Below are 25,774 nucleotides of genomic sequence, written 5' to 3' on the forward strand. Positions count from 1 at the left end.
AAAAAAAAAAACACCAAAGTTAGCAGAAGGAAAGAAATCATAAAGACCAGATCAGAAGTAAATGAAAAAGAAATGAAGGAAACAATAGCAAAGATCAATAAAACTAAACGCTGATTCTTTGAGAAGATTAAAAAAATTGATAAACCACTAGCCAGACTTATCAAGAAAAAAGGGGGAAGACTCAAATCAAAGAATTAGAAATGGAAAAGAAGAAGTAACAACTGACACTCCAGAAATATAAAGGATCATGAGGGATTACTACAAGCAACTATATGCCAATAAAATGGACAACCTGGAAGAAATGGACAAATTCTTAGAAAAGCACAACCTTCTGAGACCGAACCAGGAAGAAATAGGAAATATAAACAGACCAATCACAAGCACTGAAATAGAAAGTGTGATTAAAAATCTTCCAACAAACAAAAGCCTGGGACCAGATGGCTTCACAGGTGAATTCTATCAAACATTTAGAGAAGAGCTAACACCTATCCTTCTCAAACTCTTCCAAAATATAGCAGAGGGAGTAACACTCCCAAACTCATTCTATGAGGCTACCATCGCCCTGATACCAAAACCAGACAAAGATGTCACACAAAAAAGAAAACTCCAGGCCAATATCACTGATGAACATAGATGCAAAAATCCTCAACAAAATACTAGCAAATACAATCCAACAGCACATTAAAAGGATCATAAATTATGATCAAGTGGGGTTTATCCCAGGACTGCAAGGATTCTTCAATAAATACAAATCAATCAATGTGATAACCCATATAAACAATCTGAAGGATAAAAACCATATGATTATCTCAATAGATGCAGAAAAAGCTTTCGACAAAATTGAACCCCCATGTATGATAAAAACTCTCCAGAAGGTAGGCATAGAGGGAACTTACCTCAACCTAATAAAGGTCATATATGACAAACCCACTGCCAACATTGTTCTCAATGGTGAAAAACTGGAACCATATCCACTAAGATCAGGAACAAGATAAGGTTGCCCACTCTCACCACTATTATTCAACATAGTTTTGGAAGTTTCAGCCACAGCAATTAGACGAAAAAGAAATTAAAGGAATCCAAATCAGAAAAGAAGAAGTAAAGCTGTCACTGTTTGTAGATGACATGATACTATACTTAGAGAATCCTAAAGATGCTACCAGAAAACTTCTAGAGCTAATCAATGAATTTGGTAAAGTAGCAGGAAAAAAATTTAATGCACAGAAATCTCTTGCATTCCTATACACTAATGATGAAAATTCTGAAAGAGAAATTAAGGAAACACTCTCATTTACCATTGCAACAAAAAGAATAAAATACCTAGGAATAAAAAGTTATAGCCACAGCAATCAGAGAAGAAAAAGAAATCCAAATTGGAAAAGAAGAAGTAAAACTGTCACTGTTTGTAGATGACATGATACTATACTTAGAGAATCCTAAAGATGCTACCAGAAAACTTCTAGAGCTAATCAATGAATTTGGTAAAGTAGCAGGAAAAAAATTTAATGCACAGAAATCTCTTGCATTCCTATACACTAATGATGAAAATTCTGAAAGAGAAATTAAGGAAACACTCTCATTTACCATTGCAACAAAAAGAATAAAATACCTAGGAATAAACCTACCTAAGGAGAAAAAAGATCAGTATTCAGAAAACCGTAAGACACTGATGAAAGAAATTAAAGATGATACAAATAGATGGAGAGATATACCATGTTCTTGGATTGGAAGAACCACCATTTTGAAAATGACTCTACTACCACAAGCAATCTACAGATTCATTCCAATCCCTATCAAACTACTAATGGCCTTTTTCACAGAACTAGAACAAAAAATTTCACAATTTGTATGGAAACAAAAAAGACCCTGATTAACCAAAGCAACCTTGAGAAAGAAAAACGGAGCTGGAGGAATCAGGCTCCCTGACTTCAGACTATACTACAAAGCTACAGTAATCTAGACAGTATGGTGCTGGCACAAACACATAGTGTTTGTGGATCAATGGAACAGGAGAGAAAGCCCAGAGATAAACCCACACACATATGGTCACCTGAACTTTGATAAAAGAGGCAAGAATATACAATGGAGAAAAGACAGCCTCTTCAATAAGTGGTGCTGAGAAAACTGAACAGCTACATGGAAAAGAATGAAATTCGAACACTCCCTAACACCATACACAAAAATAAACTCAAAATGGATTAAAGACCTAAATATAAGATCACACACTATAAAACTCTCAGAGGAAAACATAGGAAGAACACTCTGACATAAATCACAGCAAGATCCTATTTGACCCACCTCCTAGAGAATTGGAAATAAAAAGAAAAATAAACAAATGGGACCTAATGAAACTTAAAAGCTTTTGCAGAGCAAAGGAAACCATAAACAAAACGAAAAGACAAAACTGAGAATGGAAGAAAATATTTGCAAAGGAAGCAAACTGACAAAGGATTAATCTCTTAAACATACAAGCAGCTCCTGCAGCTCAATATCAAAAAAACAAACAACCCAATCCGAAAATGGGCAGCAGATCTAAATAGACATTTCTTCAAAGAAGATATACAGATTGCCAACAAATACATGAAAGGATGCTCAACATCAATGAAAACTACAATGAGGTATCATCTCACACTGGTCAGAATGGCCATCATCAAAAAATCTGCGAAGAATAAATGCTGGAGAAGGTGAGGAGAAAATGGAACCCTCTTGTATTGTTGGTGGGAATGTGAATTGTTACAGCCACTATGGAGAACAGTATGGAGGTTCCATAAAAAACTAAAAATAGAACTACCATATGACCCATCAATCCCACTACTAGGCATATATCCTGAGAAAACCATAATTCAAAAAGAGTCATGTTGACAATGTTCATTGCCTCACTATTTACAATAGCCAGGACATGGAAGCAACTTAAGTGTCCATCGACAGATGAATGGATTAAGAAGATGTGGCACATATATACAACGGAATATTACTCAGCCATAAAAAGAAATGAAATTGAGTTATTTGTAGTGAGGTGGATGGACCTAGAGTCTGTCATACAGAGTGAAGTAATTCAGAAAGAGAAAAACAAATACCATATGCTAACCCATTTATATGGAATATTTTAAAAAAATTGTTGTGATGAACCTAGGGGCAGGACAGGAATAAAGACACAGACATAGAGAATGGACTTGAGGACACGGGGAGGGGGAATGGTAAGCTGAGACAAAATGAGAGAGTAGCATTGACATATATATACTACCAAATGTAAAATAGATAGCTAGTGGGAAGCAGCTGCATAGCACAGGGAGATCAGCTTGGTGGTTTATGTCCACCTAGAGGGGTGGGATAGGGAGGATGGGAGGGAGATACAAGAGGGAGGGGATATGGGTATAGATGCCTACATATAGCTGATTTCCTTTGTTATACAGCTGAAACTAACACACCATTGTAAAGCAATTATACTCCAATAAAGATGTTTTTAAAAAATAAAAAAGATATTATGAGAAAAAAAAGAGTAAATAGAATGAATAGTGAAAAAATAGAAGCATGAAGGTCAGAGGCCACAAGAGGAGAGAGCATATAGGAGGCCAAGAAACACAGTGGAGGAGTAATATCTGATGTGGGTGTTGAAGGATGAATAGAAGTTCACCAGGAGAATTAGGACACATAGACTGTTCCAGTCAGAGAGAACAGCATGGGCAGAATACAGTTCTAATCTCATCTGAATATAGCACAAAACCATGAGATGCAGACCTATAGGGCCCCAGAATTGATGGAAATGCTGCTTGATTCAGGACTTGCCCTAACTAGCCCTGAAAACCCATAACGTGTCAGCTTTGCCAAGTTCCCATTGGTGGCCTTGGACCACAGCACTGGAGTTTGACTTGCCTGCGTGCGATTCCAGGACTGATTTCCCTTCATTGTCCATGCCAGTCTGCTCCCTTGTCTCCTGGCAGTGATCAGTCCCTGTCCTCTGTGGTCAGAACTCCCAGAACCTCCCCTTCAAAGCTGTGGTCACAGTTTTTGTTGTGGCAGGTGATAGATATACAGACTCTTCCTATGGAAAGGCAATTGTCTTTGTTTCCTTTTCTCTTTCTTTGCTGCATTCAGCAGCAAACTCTTTCCCTCCTCTTCTGGGAGACATTGAAGATCAAGAAGCCCTCTGTGTCCTCCAGGAAAAAGAACTTGTTTTTGGTTGAGTCAATGGCTCTGAGTCAATGGGCCATCAGGATCTATTCTGAAAGAACCAGAGGAGAAAGGAGTGTGCTCTTGGGGAGGTAAGAAAAGGAAAATGAACACTGTCGCCATCTCACAGAGGTCAGGGAGTGGGGTAAGAGAGAAAGGAGAGAGCCCCTGGGAGCATGGCAGCTGTACCCAGGAAGGAGATGCACCCAGCAAAGGACCACTGTGGAGGCATTGGTTGAGCTCCCATGAGCCACATGGTAGTTGAATCAGGACCATGGATGGTCCCACCTTTGCTCAAGTAGATATCTCCCATTGCTTGCAGTCAGGGACCCACCAGCCACTCCTCCCATGGGACACTGGTGAAGATTTTAGCTCCTCAGGGTCCAGCACCTCACCCACTGACCAACCAATGGGAGGGGCACTTGTCTGGGCAATGCACTTCTGCCCAGTGCCCAAACACACCCCTAAGAACCTCAAGAAAGCCAAGAAGGAAGGGCAGGACCCTGGGTACCTAGAGGAGTGCTGGTGGGGGAGCCCTGCACACATGGACTTGGGTGGGAAGCTGAAATAAACCAGCTCAAGACTCCCTGAGAGCTGGGATCATGACATTCCTCCTCCATCAGTAATATGTTGTGTAATTATTTGTTAAAGGTCTGATAGAGGAAGGTAGGGATTGGGTGTGTCTACTGTTAACTCCTAAGTGCCCAGCACAATCTTCATGGGCAAAGCTGCACATGGAAGAAGCTCATTAAATATTTATTGGATGAGTGAATGCAAGCCTGATAATCTCACTGAAAGTTATTTTTCTAGTTCTACCCAAGCCATGCCGCAATATCCCCAGGTGGATTTTCTGCCAACCACCCCTGTGAATACTTCACACTTAGACACACACATACACACACACACACACACACACACACACACACAGAGAGAGATAGAGAGAGAGAGAGAAGAATCCAAGATTAGGTAATATGAGCCAAGTAGCCTTCTAACTTTGAGTGAACCCAATGCACTATTTGTTCACACATCATTGGGACTATTTGTAATAGGAGACACACAGAGAGGCCCTAACCCCTGTCGCCCTAGTCTTCAGGCTCCAATCTGAGTTCACCAGCTGTGTAACTCTGAGCAGTGAGACAGCCTGCTTCATCCCTCCAAGAAGATGGGTCCTTGCAGTGCAGATGTGTGAGTGTGACATGGTGGCCCTGTGAGGTTATCATGAACTTCTTGTGGCATTCTTCTTCCTATGCCTTAGTAACGGAAGGATGGTAGATATTTCCAGGCAGCTGAAGGTGTGTTGACTGCGTTAGACTTTAAGGTTAGAGATGTGAGATAAGAATACCCTAAAGCAAGTCCTGCCTGTTCAGCATGGTCTTTCTAGCCCAGAGAATCGCCACCTGTAGTCTTGGCCCTGACAGAACCACCATCCCCTTTGTCCACTGCTTCTCACGTACTTGGTTGGATCTTAATGTCCTCCCGCCCACCTCAACCTCAATTTGCTGTGCTGTGGGTTTTGCTTGAGTCCTTGCTGCCCCTCTCAGCTGCAGCCTCACCTATGATATGCCTCGTCTGTGCTCCATGGTGCCTGGTAGCTTACAGGGCACGTGGCAGCGACTCTATAATTGTGCGATGAGTGAGGGTAAACTCTACGCTCACTGGTAGTTTATCTAAGTTCCTAAGTCCACCTGAAGAGTATTAAAAGAGGGATAGGAAATTAAATAATATTACAAAAGAGATTTATAGAAGATAACCTAGGTCATCATTTAGGAAGTAATACAGATTCTGTAATGAATAATATAGATTTAACCAACATTGCTTCCATTTACAAAAGGACACTTCGAATGTTAGCATCCTACAGCTTGAACACTATCTACTCCAACTAATAGCCCCTCTATATTAGTTTTAGAACAATCTAGGCAGCTTAGAAAACAAACAAAAACTTCACCCAGCACCCTTAACTTTTTCTGCTATTAGCCTCGGCATGCTCTAAGTTTTCTAATGGTTTGAATTTAGTGAGCAGACTCATGTTAATTTCATAAACAGAAACTTATAAAGATGGTCAGAAATTCCCAACTCTTGGTGGGAATGGTGAAAAGAAAAAATGCAGTTTCATGCACAAATATGATTTCAACATGGGTTGAATGGATAACTGTCTACATGCCAGGCTGGGGGGAAAGATCTACAATTCCAGCTGAGGGCTCTCTTCTGCCTGCCTGAAATATCACCGTTAGAATTTCATCAATATAGATCAGAGAATTATTCCCTATTAAAATGAAAATACCTTTGAGGCAATGGGGTGTACGGAAAGGCTCATAAAGCAGACAGAAAATGAGAATAATTCCCTAAGAAATGCGACAACAACTGTCGACAACTAGACAGAAAAGGATGAAAGGAGAAAGAAGAACTTCTGCACCAGCAAGAGGTTAGGCTGTCTAGGACATCAGCCCCTGGTGATGGATCTGGGTTTGGAAATAGGGACCAGGTGAGCTGACTAACAAACAGCTGAAGACTAAGGAACATCATGCTGCTTTGTTTCTGTAGTTTAAAATTACAGCTTTATCAAAGGATTTCCACTAATAAGAATTCACAGGAACAAGCGAACTCTTACCACTGAACCATGATGCCTAAGGCACGGGGGTCAGCAAAGGCATGGAGCCTGGAGGCCTGTGAAGTGGTAGAGAAGGACAACATGGGGGATAAAAGGAACCAGAAGCTCAACCTCTCCTCTTTATGGTTTTGGTAAAAGTCCACCTGACCCTGCCCTTCATGTGCTGGGATGATGGGTCCTAATGCCCTGTTACAAAGTTCCACACCCCACCATGGGAGCAGAACCAGCGAGGGGCAAAACCTGAATGCTAAGATTAGAACCAGGGCAATGGGGGGTCACCCTGGGGGTAAGGAGGAGGGTGTGGAGCCACTGACCAGGATAAGGCTTTGCTTGGGTTTTCCATTCATGCCACTGGCCTGATCCCATGCTCTCTCTCCCCTTGTTCCATACCCGGAGCCCCATCTTTTTGGCCTGCTAGTTGGGGTTGGGAGTGCAATCTGTCACTATGGACATATGTGGCTGGCCGCCCAGGCATCACTTTCCAATGAATTGGTCAGAAGAAATATTTCAATGTTCATGCATTCAATAGAAACGATGGAAATTCTCTGCATCACAAGCATAACAGGGCTTCCCTGGTGGCGCAATGGTTGGGAGTCCGCCTGCAGATGCAGGGGACGTGGGTTCGTGCCCCGGTCCGGGAGGATCCCACGTGCCGCGGAGCGGCTGGGCCCGTGAGCCATGGCCGCTGAGCCTGCGTGTCCAGAGCCTGTGCTCCGCAACAGGAGAGGCCACAACGGTGAGAGGCCCCTGTACCGCAAAAAAAAAAAAAAGTATAACAGAGCCCCTTTGTCACCTCTGAAACTAAGCATGTCTTTGCTTTGCCTCAGCGTGTAGTTGGATGTCTTTTTGGAGAAAAATAGACTCAACTTTCCACGTTTTTCATGGTTTCTCCTTGCAGCAAGATAAATAAGACTTTATATACTTTTACTTACAGATCCAGTAAACATTTATATTGGTTTGTGCCATAAAAGCACAGGAAGCATTATAAAAAAGTTTCTGCTCTTTGGGCCGAATAAAGCAATCACCTGCAGTGAGGAAACAATCTATCAAGTAAGGCAAGGAGGGTGCAGGGCTGATTACTCAGCCATGATTCCCTGTCCAGAATCTTACCTGGATTTATGCTCAGATGGGCGGAGGTATGCCCCAAGACACGCTCACACATACATCCATGCACACAGTGTCACACACACACTATTTTTAATTTGCTCTTTGACTTCTTTCAGGTATTTTATTAGTCCTTTCTGTCTTGCCTTTCTGTCAGACTCTCCTTCCACACTGATGAACATTTTAATTTTGCTCTGTGTTGTTGGTGGTGTATGTTGGTATTTGATTTAAGCTGAATGTCCCAATAGGCAAACATATTTTGGAAATGAAATTGTATTTAGAAACCCACATATAAGTGTCAGTGAAAATATTCACAAATTTAACAACACTAAACATTTTCATTTAAACAGTTAGGAACTCAACCATGTTTAGATGGGTTGGCTATTTTGGTTAGTACCCAGTAGGATACACATTAGAAGAATTGTTTTTTCCATCATGGCACGTTTATTAAGATGTACTATGTACCAAGCATCATGCAAATTGCTTTACAGTATCTTATTTAATCCTCCAACAACCCAAGGGGTAATGTTCCATCATTAGCCCCAATTTAGCCCCCCTAGCACAGATGAGGAAACTGATGAGGTTAAGGATTTAAGTAAGGATAAAAGCCCAAGGTCACATAACTAGAAAACTGCTGAAATCTGCCCCCTGGCCCCTGTGTTTGTAGCAACTCCCCTATGCTGTCTTCACAATCATTTGAATGCTCTCTTAGCTTAGGTTCACCATGGTTGCCATGGCATTATTGATTCCAGGTGGTCTGGTCCAGGCAGCACTTATTTATTTATTTACCTTTGTAAGTCTGTCTCTCATCATTTATAAATTCCATAAGGAAAGGATTAAGGTTCTCAAATGTCAGCAATTACTATGGCCTTGTACTTCTTTCATGGTCAGTGCTTCATAAATGTGGGTTGGTGATATGCTAAGTCTACATGTCTGGAGCCAAACAGATGTGCCTTTGAATCTGAGTTTTGCCTCTTGCTAGAGCTGTGGCCTTGGGCATCTATTTTCTCTTCTGAAAAAGGAACATAACAATAACTGTCTTTCATAGTCATTAAAAACATTAAGTGAGATCAAATACTTAGCACAGTGCCAGGCTCCTAGTAGGCTTCAGTATATGACAGTGTTATTAGTTTGCTAGAGTTGCCACAACAGAATACCACAGACTGGGAGGCTGAAACAATAGAAATTTATTTTCTCGAAGTTCTGGAGGCTGGCAGTCCAAGATCAAGGTGTTGGCAAGTTTGGTTACTCCCGTTCTTCTTCCCTTAGCTCGCAGATGGCTGCCGACTTGCTGTGTCCACACATGGCCTTTCCTCTGTGTGTGTGGACATCCCTGGTGCATCTTCCTCTTCTTACAAGGACACCAGTCATTTTGGATTAGGGCCCTACCCTTATGATCTCATTTCGCCTTACTTACTTCTCTAAAGGCCTTTAAAGACCTTCTCTAAAGGTCTTTAAATACAGTCACATTCTAAGGTACTGGGGGTTGGTTTTCAACATATGAATTTTGGGGGGGAAACAATTCCATCTATAACAGACAGTTATCATTACGGCAGATGAACTGAATACTAAATTTCCAGGAATTCAAAATAAATAATTCATGTCAGACCCATAGTGGTCCCCTTCAAAAGTATCCTGATTACAATTCTAGTCTTTTCTTTCTCTGGTTCTTTAGAGAAGGCAATCTAGAAAGGCTTCCTCTCCCCAGCAAACTGCACCATATTCACTCCTGGAAAGAAACATATTCTGTGCTGGGATATCTAAGATACACTGGAGGAAAACATGATTCATCAAGTTCAAGTTAAACATCTCAGAAGGTAAGGATCAAGGGGGCTGTAAACTTGTCGAATCTGAAATCAGGCTGCTCATTCTTCCAAGGAAGGTGATCCTCTTGTGGAGAGCTGGTAACCGAGTCCTTCTTCAGCCTAATGTCTTGTTGAGCGAGCCCTTACCATCGCTGTGTTCCTATCACTGTACTTCCCTTATTTAGAAAATGACTGCATGGCTATGCTGTTGAGAATAGGCCCAGGAAAGATTTCTTATTCCCAGAGAGCCCTGGTGTGCCAGCCTCATTTGTCTCACCCCGCCAGGCTCAACAGAACGCCTCCGGCTGCAAGGCTATGCTCTTATTTGTCTCCCCTTATGAGGCCCTCCCTGGAGCCTCTAACAAGCAGCAGTCTCTCCCCCCAGTACATTTTGTCATTTTTTCCTCTATAGCATTTGCTATAGTCTGTTAAGGTCACTGTGTAGTCATTCCTTCACTCATTCATTCAACAAATACTTAGTGAGGGTTTCCTGTGTGCCAGGTACTTTGCAGCTGTGTGCTGTGTGCCATTTATCCTACTAGACAGGGGCCCCCTGAAGGGCAGGACAGAACAGAAACTGTGTCGGCTTCATTTCTGTACCACCCAGATGGCTTTCCCTAAATGTTAGCTTAATTTGATGGACAGATGTAAAAGGATACTTTCTCTGAGAACAGTTTCCTGGGAAGGAAGAGGTGGTTAGGAAAAAAGGAGGAAGCAGTATCTTGAGGTCTGAAGAAAAGCTCCATTTCCAATGGGCAATACAAGTAACAGAGGCTTCAATTCTCAACCTCTCTCCCCAAAGAGGGGCCCCGGGTAAGAGCAGATGTGGCACAGGCAGCGTGAGGGGAATGCCAGGGACCAGCCTCCTCATCAATCACATCAGCAACTACCAGGCAGCTCCATATCAGCTGCTCTTTCCTCCTCTGCTGCTTCCGGAATTTGTGGGTAATGTGTTTCTGAATTTGTGTCCTGCTAGTGACTTAATGATGTGAAGAGTCGTTTGATGAAGCCATTCATGCTGGTTTTTCTTTAGTTCTCTTTGGGACAAGGAGAGGGATAGACGAATCAAAGCTTGATACAGATGCTGATTACTGACACCAGAAGTAGAACTGAAGATTTAAATAAAGGCACTTTACTCCCTTATTTTCTGTTAAACTCTCATAGTCTCTGACCATTAGCATCACGGGTTGTTAGTCCCACACATGAGTCAAATGCGCCAATGCTGCTCTCTTTGTTTCCGCTGCGAAGCAGAGGAGGTAAGAACAGGATGTGTGCAGAGGGCGTGGAACTGACAAGGTGAGGGGCAGGGCACCGGGGGAGGAGGGAGGGAAACTGGGTCATCAAGTGCTCATTGAGCAACTACTGTATGCTTTGAACTGTGCAAACATTGGATAAGAGGGCGCAATGTAGAAATGCCTCCAAAAGCAACCTCACCTGATTTAGGATGGCCAAGAAATAGTAGTTCTCTCAGATCCTTTGAAGAGAAATAAAAAGAAAGGGAGCTAGCATTTCCTGAGTGGTTACCACCTGCAGCTAGTTTCTCATTGAATATCACACCCCTATGAGGTTCAGAGAGGTTAACCAACTTGTTGGCAAGAAGCTTGAACAAGTTAAGAAGAAATGAGAAGTCTAAGGGGAAAGGGAGAAGGGTGGTAGAGCAAAGGCTTTGGACAGTTTTGTACTCTAACTGCCGGCACTCAGGAATAGAGTACTAAACAGGCCCAATCATGAAATTCAAGTTGGAAATGAGAGACCGTGTGAGCAGGGGAGCCTAAAATCTGTCAGCCTTGGCTGGGTGAGATAGCTCGTGCTTTTTAGGTATCTGGATCATCCACCAGGCATCCAGACCACCTTGGGGCTTTCCTCCCCTCCCCTCCTCCTCTGCCCCTGCCCAGCAGTGATACCAAGCAAGAAGGGAAGAGCTGGGCAGGAGACTTAAAAATTTCTAACACCAAAGGAGGATGCCAGCTTAGAAAACAGAGGGAGGAGAGAATCTTGAAGGGCTAGAAATTAAAAAAAAAAAAAAAAGATATTGGGGGAGGGGAAGAAAAGAGTGTGTGGAGAGCTCCGAGGGGGAGGCAGGAGGAGGAGAAATATGCCGTGGTGACCTAGTAGGATGTCCCTGAGGTCTACCAGTGATGCTCTGTGCTGGGGGAGAGTGCTGATGAGTTGGACCACTCTGAATGTTCCATGATTTTTATGACTATGTAACAACATTAGATAGATCAGCATGAATCCCAAGTATGTTCAAACCTTCTTTGAATTCCTTTTTTGAACACTCACACTGTGGAAGGCAGGAGGAGAAAGAACATCTCCCCTCTTCCTGAATCACGGAGTACCTGAGATCCACCAGCCAGGACATGCAGCTGGCCATTGGTCCAGATCACCTTATTCAGTAACTGTCTATCAGGTGATTTTCCTTATTGGGCCTCCTCATGGGAATAACTTCTAAAGGGGATGCTTTCCTGCTCAGTAAGTATAATGAATGGTATAATTATTCCTGATTATTTGCTCCCCTCCGTGTGAGAAGATTCTATGTGCCCTTGTACCACCACACGACCCAGTTCCACCTGTGGAATGGAGATACTTCCCTGCCCATTGACTTCAGGCTTGGCATGACTTGCTTTGGTCCAAGGAATGTGAGTGGAGATGACTGTCTACCCCCCCATCCCACACATACATGGAGCAAACCTGTAAGGCCCATGGTGTCGTTTTGTCTTGTGCTTGAATCCTGGAATGAAGAAGATGCGTGGGGGGGAGCCACAGAGCCACAGCTGACCTATAACTGACACATAATGAGAGCTAGAGCAAACCTTTGTTGTGGTTCTTTCCTCAATATAACCTAATGAAAGTAGCTCTAATGACCCTTTCCTTTGTACCCCCTCCTCATTCTATATTGCCCTGGCTTTATAGGTCCAGTGTCCATAGTAAAGGATAACTGTTTCCATTCAGGAATACTTTTCCTTCTTACCTCAAACAATAGCAGATTCTGTATGTCACAGAAAAATCATGGTCTAAGGAGAGAGAAAAACTGGCTACTGAGAAAGAAAAAGAGATTAAGCGTGTCTCAGGTCTTTGGGTGACTTAGCATCCCTGGGTGTAAAAGCACAAGGGCCAGAACTCTCACCAGGGTATATTCAGCCCCAAGCACCTCTAGAATGGGCTCCTAGCACTCTTAGGTGGAAGCACCAGCTTCCACCTTAAATCAGTGGTTTCGATACTCAATTCTGTTCTAGATTAACCTGAGTAGATTACAAATCCAGATTCCCAGGCCCTGTCTTGAGATTCTGATTCAATAAGTCTATGATGGGGGACCTGGAATCCTTTATTTTCTAAACATTCCCCAGGTGATGCTGGTGAGATGCTGGGCTGGGAAGTCACCACCAGCCCCCCTCCACTGGCAGGCTTGCAGGGCCTTTAGGGTGCCAGGAAAACCCAGGCTCTGCCAGGATTCTGGTCTGAAGACTAGATTGGATTCTGGCTTCTCTGGGCCAGATGAGAGTCTGGGCCCAGTGCTGAAGAGCCCCCCCATATTCAAGGAATACTTAGCCCCCTGTGGTCCTTTGTGGAGTGGGAGGCAGCAATGGCATGAGTATAACTATTCTCCCAGGCCCCTCTTCACCCTCTCCCCAAGCTTATCAGGTGGGCTCAGTCCTCTTCCACTGCTGAGAGGCGGGGATGGCATCAGCCTTTGCAGCCAGTTGATGGGCCCAGGAAGCCAAGAGTTCTTCTGCTGAAGTCCCCACAGAGGTTAGCAGCCTGCCTATTAGCCGTCGCTCACCCATGGGGTCTCTGCGCCTTCCCATGCTCTTTGGACTGCTGCTACTGAAGTCTCCCAGGAGTTGGACTTAAGCCCCGGTGAACAAAGCGAAAGAGCAATGCATAGGAAGGGAGCCAGGTAATAGAGAGACAAAGCTGCTGGAGGAGTACAGAAGACAATTTGTACATCACCATCATCACCAACATTTAAAGATTATCACCATCACATTTAAGGATTACAGCAGAGAAATGGGACTAAAAATGGAACTTTTAAAAACAAAATTCAGTAGATAAATTGAAAAAGATGGTTCCTGTGCCAAGTAGTCAGCTGGAAGATCAAGTAGGAGAAATATATTGACACACAAGAAAAATGCAACCATTTGGAAATCTAGAGGGAAAAAACAAAATGCTTGGAGGATAGATCCAGGAGAAAAATGAGCAAACACCAGAAATTCCATATTACTCAGCCATAAAAAGGAATGAACTTGGGTCACTTGTAGAGACGTGGATGGACCTAGAGACTGTCATACAGAGTGAAATAAGTCAGAAAGAGAAAAGCAAATATCGTATATTAACACATATACGTGGAATCTAGAAAAATGGTACAGATGAACCGGTTTGCAGGGCAGAAATAGAGAGACAGATGTAGAGAACAAACATATAGACACCAAGGGGGGAAGGGGGGGTTGGGATGAATTGGGAGACTGGGATTTACATATATACACTAATATGTATAAAATAGATAACTAATGAGAACTTGCTGTATAGCACAGGGAACTCTACTTCACTTTCCTGTACAGTAGAAACTAACACAACATTGTAAAACAACTATACCCTAATTAAAAAAAAAAAACACACCAGGAACTGCAGAAGGGGAATAAGGAACCTACTGAGGAAAGGAAATAATGAAACAGCCAAAATAGACCATCTTCCTAAATTGAAGAAAGACCAGAGTCTGTAGAAATGATGAAAAATGGCCTACATCCAGGCATGTTCTGATAAAATTCCTGAAAACTAAGGTAGCAGGAAAAACAAATCTACAAGCTGCCAAACAGAAACAATGAGTAACTTAAAAAGGAAGAAGAATCAGACTGGTATTTATTTCTCAATGCAACGTTGAACGCAAAAGGATAGCATCTGAGCACACGTGAGACAAAAAAAAAAAAAAAAAAAAAAAATGCAAGCCTAGATTCCTACGCCCAGCAAAGATGAGCTTCACCTGCCAGTGAGAGAGAACTATATTTGTTGCTAGGTAAGGATTCAGAGGCCCTAACCAAAAAGTAGGCCTGAAAAGAGATTCTGAGAGAGTGAAAGATGAAGAGGAGAGGAAAATTGTGCTGAGCAATGAAACTTGCAATATAGAGAGCTCAATCTACCTGGGAGATAATAAAAGATTGACTGGGATTATCTAATATAAGTGTCTAATAAGGATAATTGAAATAAGATAGATACTGACTGCCTGGGGAAACCTAATAACCACCTTGACGAGAAAGTATAAAAAACAATGACAGCAAAACTTAGGGTTGGAGGGTGGATATGAGGTGGGTGGGCACAGGGGAGGAGAAGAGAAGGGAGGAAAACATTTCATGATCTCAGCTGCTTAGAGTGGGGAGCAGAAATGTCCTGAAGGTTTACTGAGGTGGTGGTAGAAGATGCAGTGGGGAAACGGTTGACTTGTGGCCTCCAGGTAACACCAAGTACTCTGGAGTACTCTCCACACAGGTGGAGGAGAAGGAGTAGCTTGAGAAGCACCAAAGATTTTCTCAGGGACCTGCTCCACTGCTCCTGAAATACTACCTAATGGTCCCTCACCTGGGCCCTGTTTTGACAGGTTGGCTCCCATCTCTGAGTCCGCCCCTGCTCTGGGAACTACCTTGATCTGCCCTGTCCTGTACTCCACTTTGCACTCATTTGCTGTGGGCCCTGCGCTCTCAGCAGCTGGTTCCAGCCCTCCTTGCACCTAAGTCACCACACTTTCCAGCTAGATGGGCTGAGGGCAGTACAGGGAGTCTGCTAGGGAGGGTCTGGGCCAAGCCCCAAATGGCTCGGGATCTCTGAACTCAGGAAAGAATTGTCCAAGGAGAGCATTCAAAACAGCTCTCTTGGACCAGTTTAAATCCTTAGGGATACTGGAATGATTCCTTACACACACACACACACACACACACACACACACACACACTCACACACACACACACCCATGGTCCTTCTAATTCTGAACTCCATTTTGAATCTTTGGGTTCTTGGGCGACTTGCAGCCTGCCTGTCATTGGATTGCCTGTAGCATTCTGGGATTTCAAGAGGGCATTTGAGACCTTTGTCTCACCCTCAGCTCAGCTCATTAGAAACAAAGGAGAATAGGTGTGGGCCTCTGAATATCACTCAGAAAGTTGGAAAATGATAGAAGGCTGGTGTCTTCTAGTTTAATGCCAGAGAAGTTGAATGACTTGCCCAAGGTGAGAGCACCTGTCAGTGTCAGAGTCAGGATCAGGATCTCCTGATTCCTGGTCCAGGGCTTCCAATTTGAGGCAGAATTTACAAACATTCAGGGCGCTCTGCTCCATCTCTGTCTTAGATCTGACCTACTTAGTAGCATTATGTAGCTTTGCCTTGACTATGAGGCATTTTAGATGATACATTTAACATCATGGTCATATTTATACTTCTGTACCAAGAAAATTCCACCACATGGAAACACTTAATTCATCAAATAAATTTTAAATAATATAGTTTATCCAAGAGCGAATATTCTTAAAAATTGTAATTACCACTAAGAAGAAATAGTTTTCCTTTATAATAATGATTTGATTACATGGAAACTTTAGACTGAGTCCATTTTATGGATCCATATAGAACTGTGCACTAACCCATCTAAGAAGGAGAGTAGACAGACTGTAAATTTATATTCTAAAAGTGAATCGAGTCATATTTCTCATCATGCCAGTTACTCTTATAAAGACACACCAGGTGAATAAAGCCCTTTTTCTGTCTTATCTATTTGCGTCTTATTAAATACTGAGCTCATTCAGTGCCCTCGGCTTCCTAGCAACAGTATATGGGTAATTTTTCCAAGAGTCATGAACTGCAGGGTGAAGGAAAAAAGCTTCTTGTTCTTATCTAGTGTGGCTGGATATAAACTACGGGCATGAGACAGCAGTTATTTTTTTATTCTTTTAAAGGTCACAAAGGATAAATGATTACAATAACACTTCACCCACTGACTCTAGGTTTTTACTAGTAAATCCTGATATTGATTTTAAAAGCTGAAAATCTTTAATTCAAATATTTCTGATCGGACCATAAATCCTTAAAATTTAAATCTTTTTCTGAATGAAAGATCTATGAAAATAGATGATGGATTTCATGGGCTGTCAAAGAAAAAATGTTACATTTCATAGTTTGTCACTGAATATGACATAAAACACCTGAAGGTAGATTATTTATACTGATAAAATTATTCTTGGGCATCGGAAGCTGTTTTCTGGGGAATAAAAATAAAATATCGAAATAACTAGAAATTTTCTGCTTTCAAATTAGGTGGTGAAAATAATATGGAAAACTGCCAAAAGCTATTTTCTTTGAGTCAAATACGGGGTATGTTATTGCAAGTATAGGCCAGAGTAGACTAGTTTCCCATGAGACACAATATATTTTAGCAACCATCTACCATTATTTTTGCTGGAGATATAGGAGTTCATCTTTTAACTGCTTTTTGTTGTTGTTATTGTTCTTTTTTACACTTCCTTCCCAGAGGTCACTAAACATTAGATTCATATTTCAGTCAGATTAAGGATGTCAAACATTATTCTCCTCTTTCTGGGTAGTGATTGTGGGATTAAGAAGCAAGTTAGCTTTGTTATTTTCTATGGCTACGGTCATGTTCCTCACTCCAGCCAGCTTTCTCATCAATAAATGTGTCATGAAGGGGCTCATTAAAGAAATGTGGCCAGACAAAGCAAATCCAATATCACAGCTCCCCAAGCAACTGGGAGTTAATGTGCCACAGAGATGGGTCTAGAAAGTCATCTTCCCCTAATAAAGACATCAAAGGATGCTTACTAGATGGAATAGAAGCTGGTACATGTATGTGTATCTTTGTCTGTATAAATATATATGTATCCACTAATCTGCTCTTTGCAGTCCCATAAACCATTTTGCAAATAAGGACCACAATTATATGATGCCAAATATTCTTTTAAAAATTAAAAAACACAGTAAAATTATATTCAGAGATTAAAGTCTCAGTATACTGAAATAGTTCACATATGAAGTTATAAACATATATCATTATCTCCTTTATATTAATTGTCATTTCCTTTAACTAATGGAACAAGGTATACCATACATTTAAGAGCAGGCCTTACTGCAAAGAGCATTTACAGACAGTAGTTCCAATCCCAGCTTTGATGCTGACTTGAGCAAGTCATTTTATCTCTCTAAGCTGTAGTTTAGGCCAAGAAGGGCCAAATCACTAATCTCAGAGAATTGTTTTTATGATTAAATTACGATATGACATAAAAGGTGCCTGGCACATAGTAGGTGCTCAATAAATGATAGCTATAATAATAATGATAATAATAATTGTTAATACTATTATTTTCATCACACATAACTTGAGTAATTTCTGAGGTCCTTGGATGCTTGTGACAGAGTATGGTCACTATTTTACTATGACTTAGAAATTGCTAACTGTTATATACTACTGACACTACGAACAGAAAAACGATGAGGTCATTGGAAAAGGGAATAGGTCAGATATTTAGAGAACGTCCTGGGCAGAAGGGAAGATGCAGACTCAGAGAACTCCCTTCTCAGACCCTGAAAATTGGAGTTGAGGTTTCATTTACAACAGTAAATAATCTCAGCGGCACATAAGGAAGCTTGCCACCTTTGCCCAGTAAAATACAAATCACTGACTACCCATTTTTATTTTAGGCAGTTAGATAGTTAGTACGTCGTTAATTCCTGTACATACTCAGGCTCAGTATCATTGTCAATTCCGTTTTATTTCCACCTCCTTTCCAAGATCCCCAGTTGGAGGTAAAGCCCTGCTCTCTGAGCATCTCTGGATATTCTAAGGCAAGATGCATCTTTAGGAGCTGCCCTCCTTTGAGGCAATTTACAGCTCAAAACAGCAATACATTTTCTTTTCAGGGTAGAAGTACTGACAATAAAAATGGAGCAGCTTTGAAACATACATTACTGTAATTAAAGTGACTTGCTCTTTGGAAATTCCTGAGACAAGTCTTTACTGCAACTATTATTTAATGATAAACACAATAATTAAAGGCTTATTCTCAGAACAGTATCAATACTAGGATCTGGACGTTCCACGACTTTTCAGAGTACAGAACATGGCCACTGCCGGATGCCCCTACTCATTGTTCTCAGGACTCTCTGTGCCTTTCTTTCCTTTGATGATGTGTGGACCCAGGCCAGAGTGTGCTCAGGCTGGTGTTCCCTGACACCCTGATATAGACGCCCTTAGCTGAGAGGCTTTGACAGAGATGTGGTCAAAAATGGCTGGGCAAACTCGATATGTACTCTACCAGATGAGGCACAATGCCCACGAGGGTATAAAGTCTCAAAAATGGTGCAGTAAAGTCACCTGTTTAACTTTATTGAATTGAGTATTTACCAGAACACTTATTGTGGATGTGTGACACATATTACTATTCCATGGAATGGTGCTCTGTGAGACACCAGTTTTGGGAACAAGCCAGACCTGTGTTTTTCATTCTTAGCTCCATAACAGAATGAACTGAGACTTTTAAAACATATAGCAATGCCAGCCCTCTGCCCCACTTCTTTTCAATCAGTCTGGGGGTGATGCCCAGGTATAGGTATTGTTTTTAAAAGGTCCCATCCCTAGGTGAGTCTAATATCCAGTCAGGACACTCACTCTGACCCAGGCCTGCCACTTAGGCCACCTCTGCATCCCAATTATCCCCTTTCGAGTATATAGAACCACAGCGAGTGAGAGAGAAAAAAGCCCTCCAAAGCTCTGATGTGTCAGAGAAGGTTTTCTCTGGGGTGAGATCTGAATCATCAATTGATCTTGAAGTTTTAGCCCATGTGCTGATGTGCTGGTTTCACAGGCCCATGCTTCCTTCTCCTTGGTTGTTGACATTTTCAGTGGGAAGGGACAGGCTTGCCTGCTTCTCACAGAATCTTTCCTGAAAACCCATACCTGCTAATATCATGGCTTTACGTGAGGAATTGCTCTTCCACAAAAAATGGTGAGACCCCCTGCTGTAGGTAAACCTTCCAAGATTTTCTCCGTGACTTAGGGTAGCCTGTCTCCCACTTGAGCTAGCAGGTGACAGAGGCCTCTGAAACTCCCATCATTGGTGCAGTTTACCTGGGAAATGAAAGCCGGGGCAACAGCCTGGTAGCTGGAGCCTTGGAAAGCTTTGTTGAATGTAAATTTCTAGCTCAAATTTGCACCTTGTCTCTGAGTTTTTCTAGAGTTTTGATGGAATAGAGAATGCATTTCTTTTCCTCCTTAAATAGGAGCCAACATTTATCAATTAAATAAGATCAGAGAGAAAAATTGGATAATTCCATGGACTCCTTTCACAATCTGCTAAACAAATGAGATTCTTTATCCTTTTCATTTGAGGGTACAGGAGAAAGAGAGGTGTTCCATATGTATCAAGCATCTGCAATGTGCCAGGATAAATACAGTTCTCTCCATACTGTCAACTCATTTAATCCTTATACAACCCCTCAGGGCGGTTCCTATTACCCCACTTTTCTGACTGTGGAAAGGGAGGTTCAGAGGGGTTAAGGCATTGCCCACGGTAGAATTAGAAGTGTGAGGCAGAGCTGGGACTTGTACCAGGTCTAGTGATGGTGGTGGCAAAACTGTATCCAGACAAACCGTTTCCCCGCCTTACAGAGCCCACCACAAGAAAAAGGTTGGGACTCCAGTCTGAGCCCGATAACCTGTTTAGAGCTCAGAAAGTTCTAGGTTTTCTATCCATCCTGCATCTTGACTCTCAGTTTATTTTGTATCATCTCCAAAATGGTATCTGAAACATATGCATTTTCTCCTCAACGTTCTACTCTGTGCTTTGAAGCAGAAGGGTTAATGCTGTGAGGAAAGGCAGCATGTCCTGCTCCACGAACTCACATACCAGTACTTAAAAAATACACAGGTGTGCAGGCAGACTCACACCATGCTAACAGCATGAGCTTTGGCTTAGACTTGCGTTCAAATCTTATGCTTGTGACCTGGGGTGAGTTACTGTATCTCTTAGCCCTCGGTTTCTTTACCCATAAAATGAGGTAATAATAATATTTATCTCATAGACTTGTGACTGAACAAGATTACAACTCAGGTCTCCTGAGTTTAGTTTCCACTAGAAACATACACGCAAACAGTTAAAAGAAGATTGAAATGTTTCATAACTTTCCAAGGCTTGTCATTTGTGAAACTCACACAGATTCATAAATTTTGTGTCACTGGCTGATACCTCAGTTCAGTTATCAATGTATTGCTTTTGTCACTCAAGAAATATTTATTGAGCACAGACTATATGCCAGGCACTGGGTTAGGCACTGGAGATACAGCAATTTTCAAGTAGCTTAGAGTCCAGCTAAGGCAAATTTGTATTATATTTATACCCATTAGAGATATACAGAAATGGTATTCACATACTAATTTATTAATGTGAGTGTACAGAATTAACATGCATGTAATCGTATTGGATCTACTGTTAATATGTTGCCCGTTGTTAATTATAATTACTATTGACTGTGGTTAATTTCCAATAATTATAATTACTGTTGACTGTGGTTAATTTCCAACCCAACGAACTCTCAGGAAGAGCAGACAGCACCTTCCCTCCATTTGGCTGTCCTAAGGTGGCCAAGGGCGGTTGCTCAGGGGAGTGGGCAAGGAAGAGTTACACTGAGCTCTGAGTGAGCTCTCACAACCAACTGCCTGCTCTGTATTCCACTAACGTCCTTAACCAATGACAGGATATGCACATGTTCCTGGCATTGAAGCCTTTAGAGTTTAGCTGTTTTTAATTATTGAGAGCTTATGTCCTTTCATCATACAGCCTGAAATGAAGAGAGGCCAGGGCCTCAGCAAGGACTGGCTGCTGTCAGTTGAAGAACTTATTTTTTTCCTTGTCTGGTTTTCGGCGAGTTCTTTTCAGAGCTTTGTTTTGCTCTTTGGTTCCCTAATGGCTTTGATTTCATATATGCATGCAGTCAATATTAATTTTCTGTCCTATAGTAACAAGAAAAGAGTAAAAACAGAAAGAGAAAACCCTGTTTTCCTGTGTGGCTTGCACGGGACCACCTGAAGGAGAAATTAGAGGAGCCTGGGGTGGCCCAATAGCCTGCTATTCAGAGCCCAGGTCACCTTGACTTGTACCTTGGCCCTCTCCTTGGTTCTTCTCTGGGCGGGGGGGTTGGGGGGTGGAGTCAGCCTGAAGAGGAGGTAGAAATTTTTAAGGGCAAGATAATTCACAAGATCAGATATTGATAAAGTAACTTAAGGGATTTACATCACATTTAGAATAGCCACTATAGATGGCATCCCACCTGTAGCAGAGAGGCTAATTGTTTCCACATCAAAAAGCCCTGCCCTTATTTATTTCTCACTGAGGCTCCATATTCAGCAGCACTTCCTTTGATCAGGCAGATAAGACTGGGGGCCAAGTTTGATCTTTTAGGCATCTTTATGACACTGCAGATGAAAACTGCCTGCCTGGTGACAGTGCTATTCTTTAACATTGGATTTTTACTGGCCCGGGGGGAGGACAAAAACATCATGCTTTATACTTATAAAATATCACATTTGCCACTGAGAGGCTCGGATGTTCAAACATCCGGCCTCCCCACCTTTCCACTGCCTCATCTTGATCTTCACAGATGAAGTCCATCCAATTGTCCTCCTTTCTAGCTGACAGGGAGAGGGCCAATGAAATGCCTTTTCCTGTTGCTGGGTGACTGCGAATATTTTGAAAACATGTCCCATAAATGCAGCAGCTTAAAAGCCTGCCATTGGCTGGTTGGGCGTTCTGTGCATGGTGGCGCATGAGGCTGGCACAAGTGACAGGTGGGAACAACTATGCAAATATATCACTGGCCTGATGTTCCACTGGAGAGCAAAACTATTTCAAGGCTGAGTGACAACTATAACATACCCTGTAGAAGAAAAATAAATCTCCCTGAGTCTACATTTAGGCATCTGAAGAATGGTTATGGGAAAAAAGAAAGAAAAAAAACCCTCAAGGTTGCCTTACCCTCAATACCCTGTTTTCATGGTCTGATTAGCAGTTCTACCTGTCCTAGAAATATATGTGTATTTCTCCATATCTTTTGTAGTTCTGTGTTGACACATTTTAAAGTCCAAACTTGTTTATTCAGGGAAATAATTTAAACATTGTCAAGGAGGCCTTTTAAATTTTTCTTTGTCTCCTTGTCTCCAGCGCCCCTTCCTTCACCTTCCTCCCCTGACCTTCAAGTCCAAATATCTGGGGGCCACAGGATGTGGTCAGTGTCAGGACCAGAACTGACTGCATTTTATCTCCCTCTGTCCACGTAAAATATTTGCATCCTAGTGGGAGGATAAGCAAAGTCTTGTCTAAACAGCTTTGGGATTCTCTTTGCAGCCGGAGAGCTGTTTGGATTCAAGTAACTGTTTTTGCTAACACTGGGTTAACTGTTCATACACAAATCTGCCAAAGAGCCTCTATGAAAGAATGTCCTTCTACTAATTGAATTCTAATGAGGCCAGGAAGTAGATCAGGAATTGAGCTATTTTACTGTGAGTTTCAAACACCAGATATAGGGATGGTTGCCTTTGATCTGCTTAATTCTTTCGTAGGTCCTAATTAGTTCACAAAAAAATGACTATTCCAGAAGGTATCTGTGGTTTATTGGTGGATCCAGTTGAAGGGTGCTTTTCTGGTTATACATCAGAGCCTCCAATGTTCAAGCACAATAGAAAGACACTGTTATGATAGGACCAAATGAAGCAGTTGTTAATGAGGAGTTCCTGGGCCAATTTAATTGGCACATCCCCAGAAGTTATATTTATTTGCTTTATAAGGTTTGGGTGAGCTTGAGAGCCAAATCAGGGTCACCATCAGTGGGATTAGCTTTGGATACAGAAATGCTTTAAGGACATAATAGAACTTTTTTTTCAATAATGTGATCTAGACAAAGTCGAGAAACCACTTCAGCAGATAGATCACTGGCGGGTATCACCCAGTGTCTACAAATTATGAGTTATGAAGGGGCTATTGTGAGCACCTCACCTGTGCCTCAGGGAATCTGAAAGATACGTGCATATACACCTCACCTGTGAGGGACAGCTGTGATACTATCCGCCTTGTACCTCTCTCCTTTCTGGGGCTCTGGACCTTCTTCCACTCCAACCATGTTTTGTCCTGGGAGCTGACATATTCTTCAGTGACTATGCCCTGTCACAGTTGATTGGTCCAGGGATGGGCACTTGACCCAAACTGGACCAGTTGGAAAACTTCCCTAAGATTCTCCAAACTGGAACTTGGGAATAGTTCTTTCTAGATGGGGTTGCTGAAAGATGAGAAACTTAGGCCCTGACAGAGGCCATGCTGACCCCTTTGTAAGGAAAGCCAGGCTGTAGTCAGCACAACTGGGGGCTCAAGCTGCAGTGACATAGTTCTGTCCATTTGGCTTGAGGGACCACCGGGGTGCTTGCTGCAGCCAGTTCCAGGAGTGGTCAGTTGGCTTCACAAGCACAGTCTGTGGGGCAGATCTTCCTTTTGGTATGCAGTGTACTCCCGTTTGTAACGCTTCCTGGGAGGAACTTTGGGCTTACGTAGAGAAGATTTATCTGGGACCTTGCACCCTAAGCAATCCTGCCTTCTCATGAGTGAATTACTGTGCAGGGAGAGAAAGAGCTCCAGTGGGGAGAGATGCTGAACATAGCCCACTGCACAGAGAGACATCCCTAACAATCCGATACTTGGACCTTTGGTTTTCAAGGGGGTTATCAAAATAACCAGTCTTTGTTCTCACACATAACTTCTCAGAGAACCAGAGGAAAGCTATATTCAAGGAGATCACTGATGGTTTGAAAGATATTTCAGGCAGAAGCATAAATTTCTCCACGGTTTTAAAGGGAGAGAGATTCCCATGATTTTTCATTTTGGAGCAACGAAGTCATAGAAAGCATCTCTCTCTGTTCTCTTTCTTTTCTGAATTCTAGGGCTTTCCTCTTGGTAGTGGGGGGAAGAGTACAAAGTGTCCTTCCTTAAAATCTAGCTTCATTTGCTTCACGGACTTCTTTGACACATGTAAGCCCAGTGGTGAGGATGGCCATCTGTTCCTGCAGAAACCATCACAAAGCTTGGTTTTCACAGAACTCCCTTCTGCCTCCGGAAAGGCCTGAGATGAATTATAATATATGTTAGGAAAATAAACCTAGTAGAGAGAGGAATGGGGTCATTCAGCATAAGAGTTGTTTGGGATTTACCCTGAGGGGAAAATTGCTTTTAGATCCCATAAACCTATCCCTTGAAGTTACTTTTCCAGAATGCTAAAGGCGAGAAAGCACACTTGCTGAAACAGTTGGGCTGGATTACTTTACAAACTATGTAACCTTAAAAACAAAGAGGGGTGGGATAGGGAGGGTGGGAGGAAGGGAGACGCAAGAGGGAAGAGATATGGGGATATATGTATATGTATAGCTGATTCACTTTGTTATAAAGCAGAGACTAATACACCATTGAAAAGCAATTATACTCAGTAAAGATGTTAAAATAAAAAACAACAACAACAAAAACCAACCAACCCAAACACCCGCAGGAGAATCTTGAAATCTGAACTCGTCTATTAAGGAAATAAGCCATAATTACAGATGGGCTCATAATCAGACCATAAGGATAGCGCCAAGCCAGGACCAGAAAAATCTAAGATAAAAAGGGTTCCACATCATTTTGAAAGGGAATATAACAAATTCAGCGTGCCTACCTATATCTCATTTTTTTCATTTGTACCCTATAATTATTTGGGCATTTCTCTGTACCTCAGTTTCATCATCTATAAAATATGAAAAATAATAGTGGGGGTTTTGTGAGGATTAAATGAGTTAATACAGGTAAAGCACCGGAAACAGACCTGGCACATGATAAAACGTTCATGAAACGTTTGTTGTTTTCCAGGTGACTGTCACACTGAGTGGACTGAACAGGTACTGGGCTGGAGAGTCCAAGGAAAGGACCTCAGCAGCAAGAAGTGAGTCCCCCAAACTGGCAGTGAGCTGTCTCCCTCAGCTGCCTGATTCATAAATAGGATGTAGCCACCGACGCCTCCTTAAAAG

General features: G+C 42.2%; 1 protein-coding gene across 1 annotated transcript in view; it reads right to left on the reverse strand.

The window, feature by feature from the left end:
* PDE11A (phosphodiesterase 11A) overlaps positions 1–25,774 on the reverse strand; it is a 427,170-nt gene that overhangs the window by 107,010 nt on the left and 294,386 nt on the right. The gene's annotated exons all lie outside the window — the stretch shown is intronic.

The sequence above is a fragment of the Physeter macrocephalus genome, chromosome 2, assembly GCF_002837175.3.
Source record: "Physeter macrocephalus isolate SW-GA chromosome 2, ASM283717v5, whole genome shotgun sequence".
NCBI classification, from domain to species: domain Eukaryota; kingdom Metazoa; phylum Chordata; class Mammalia; order Artiodactyla; family Physeteridae; genus Physeter; species Physeter macrocephalus.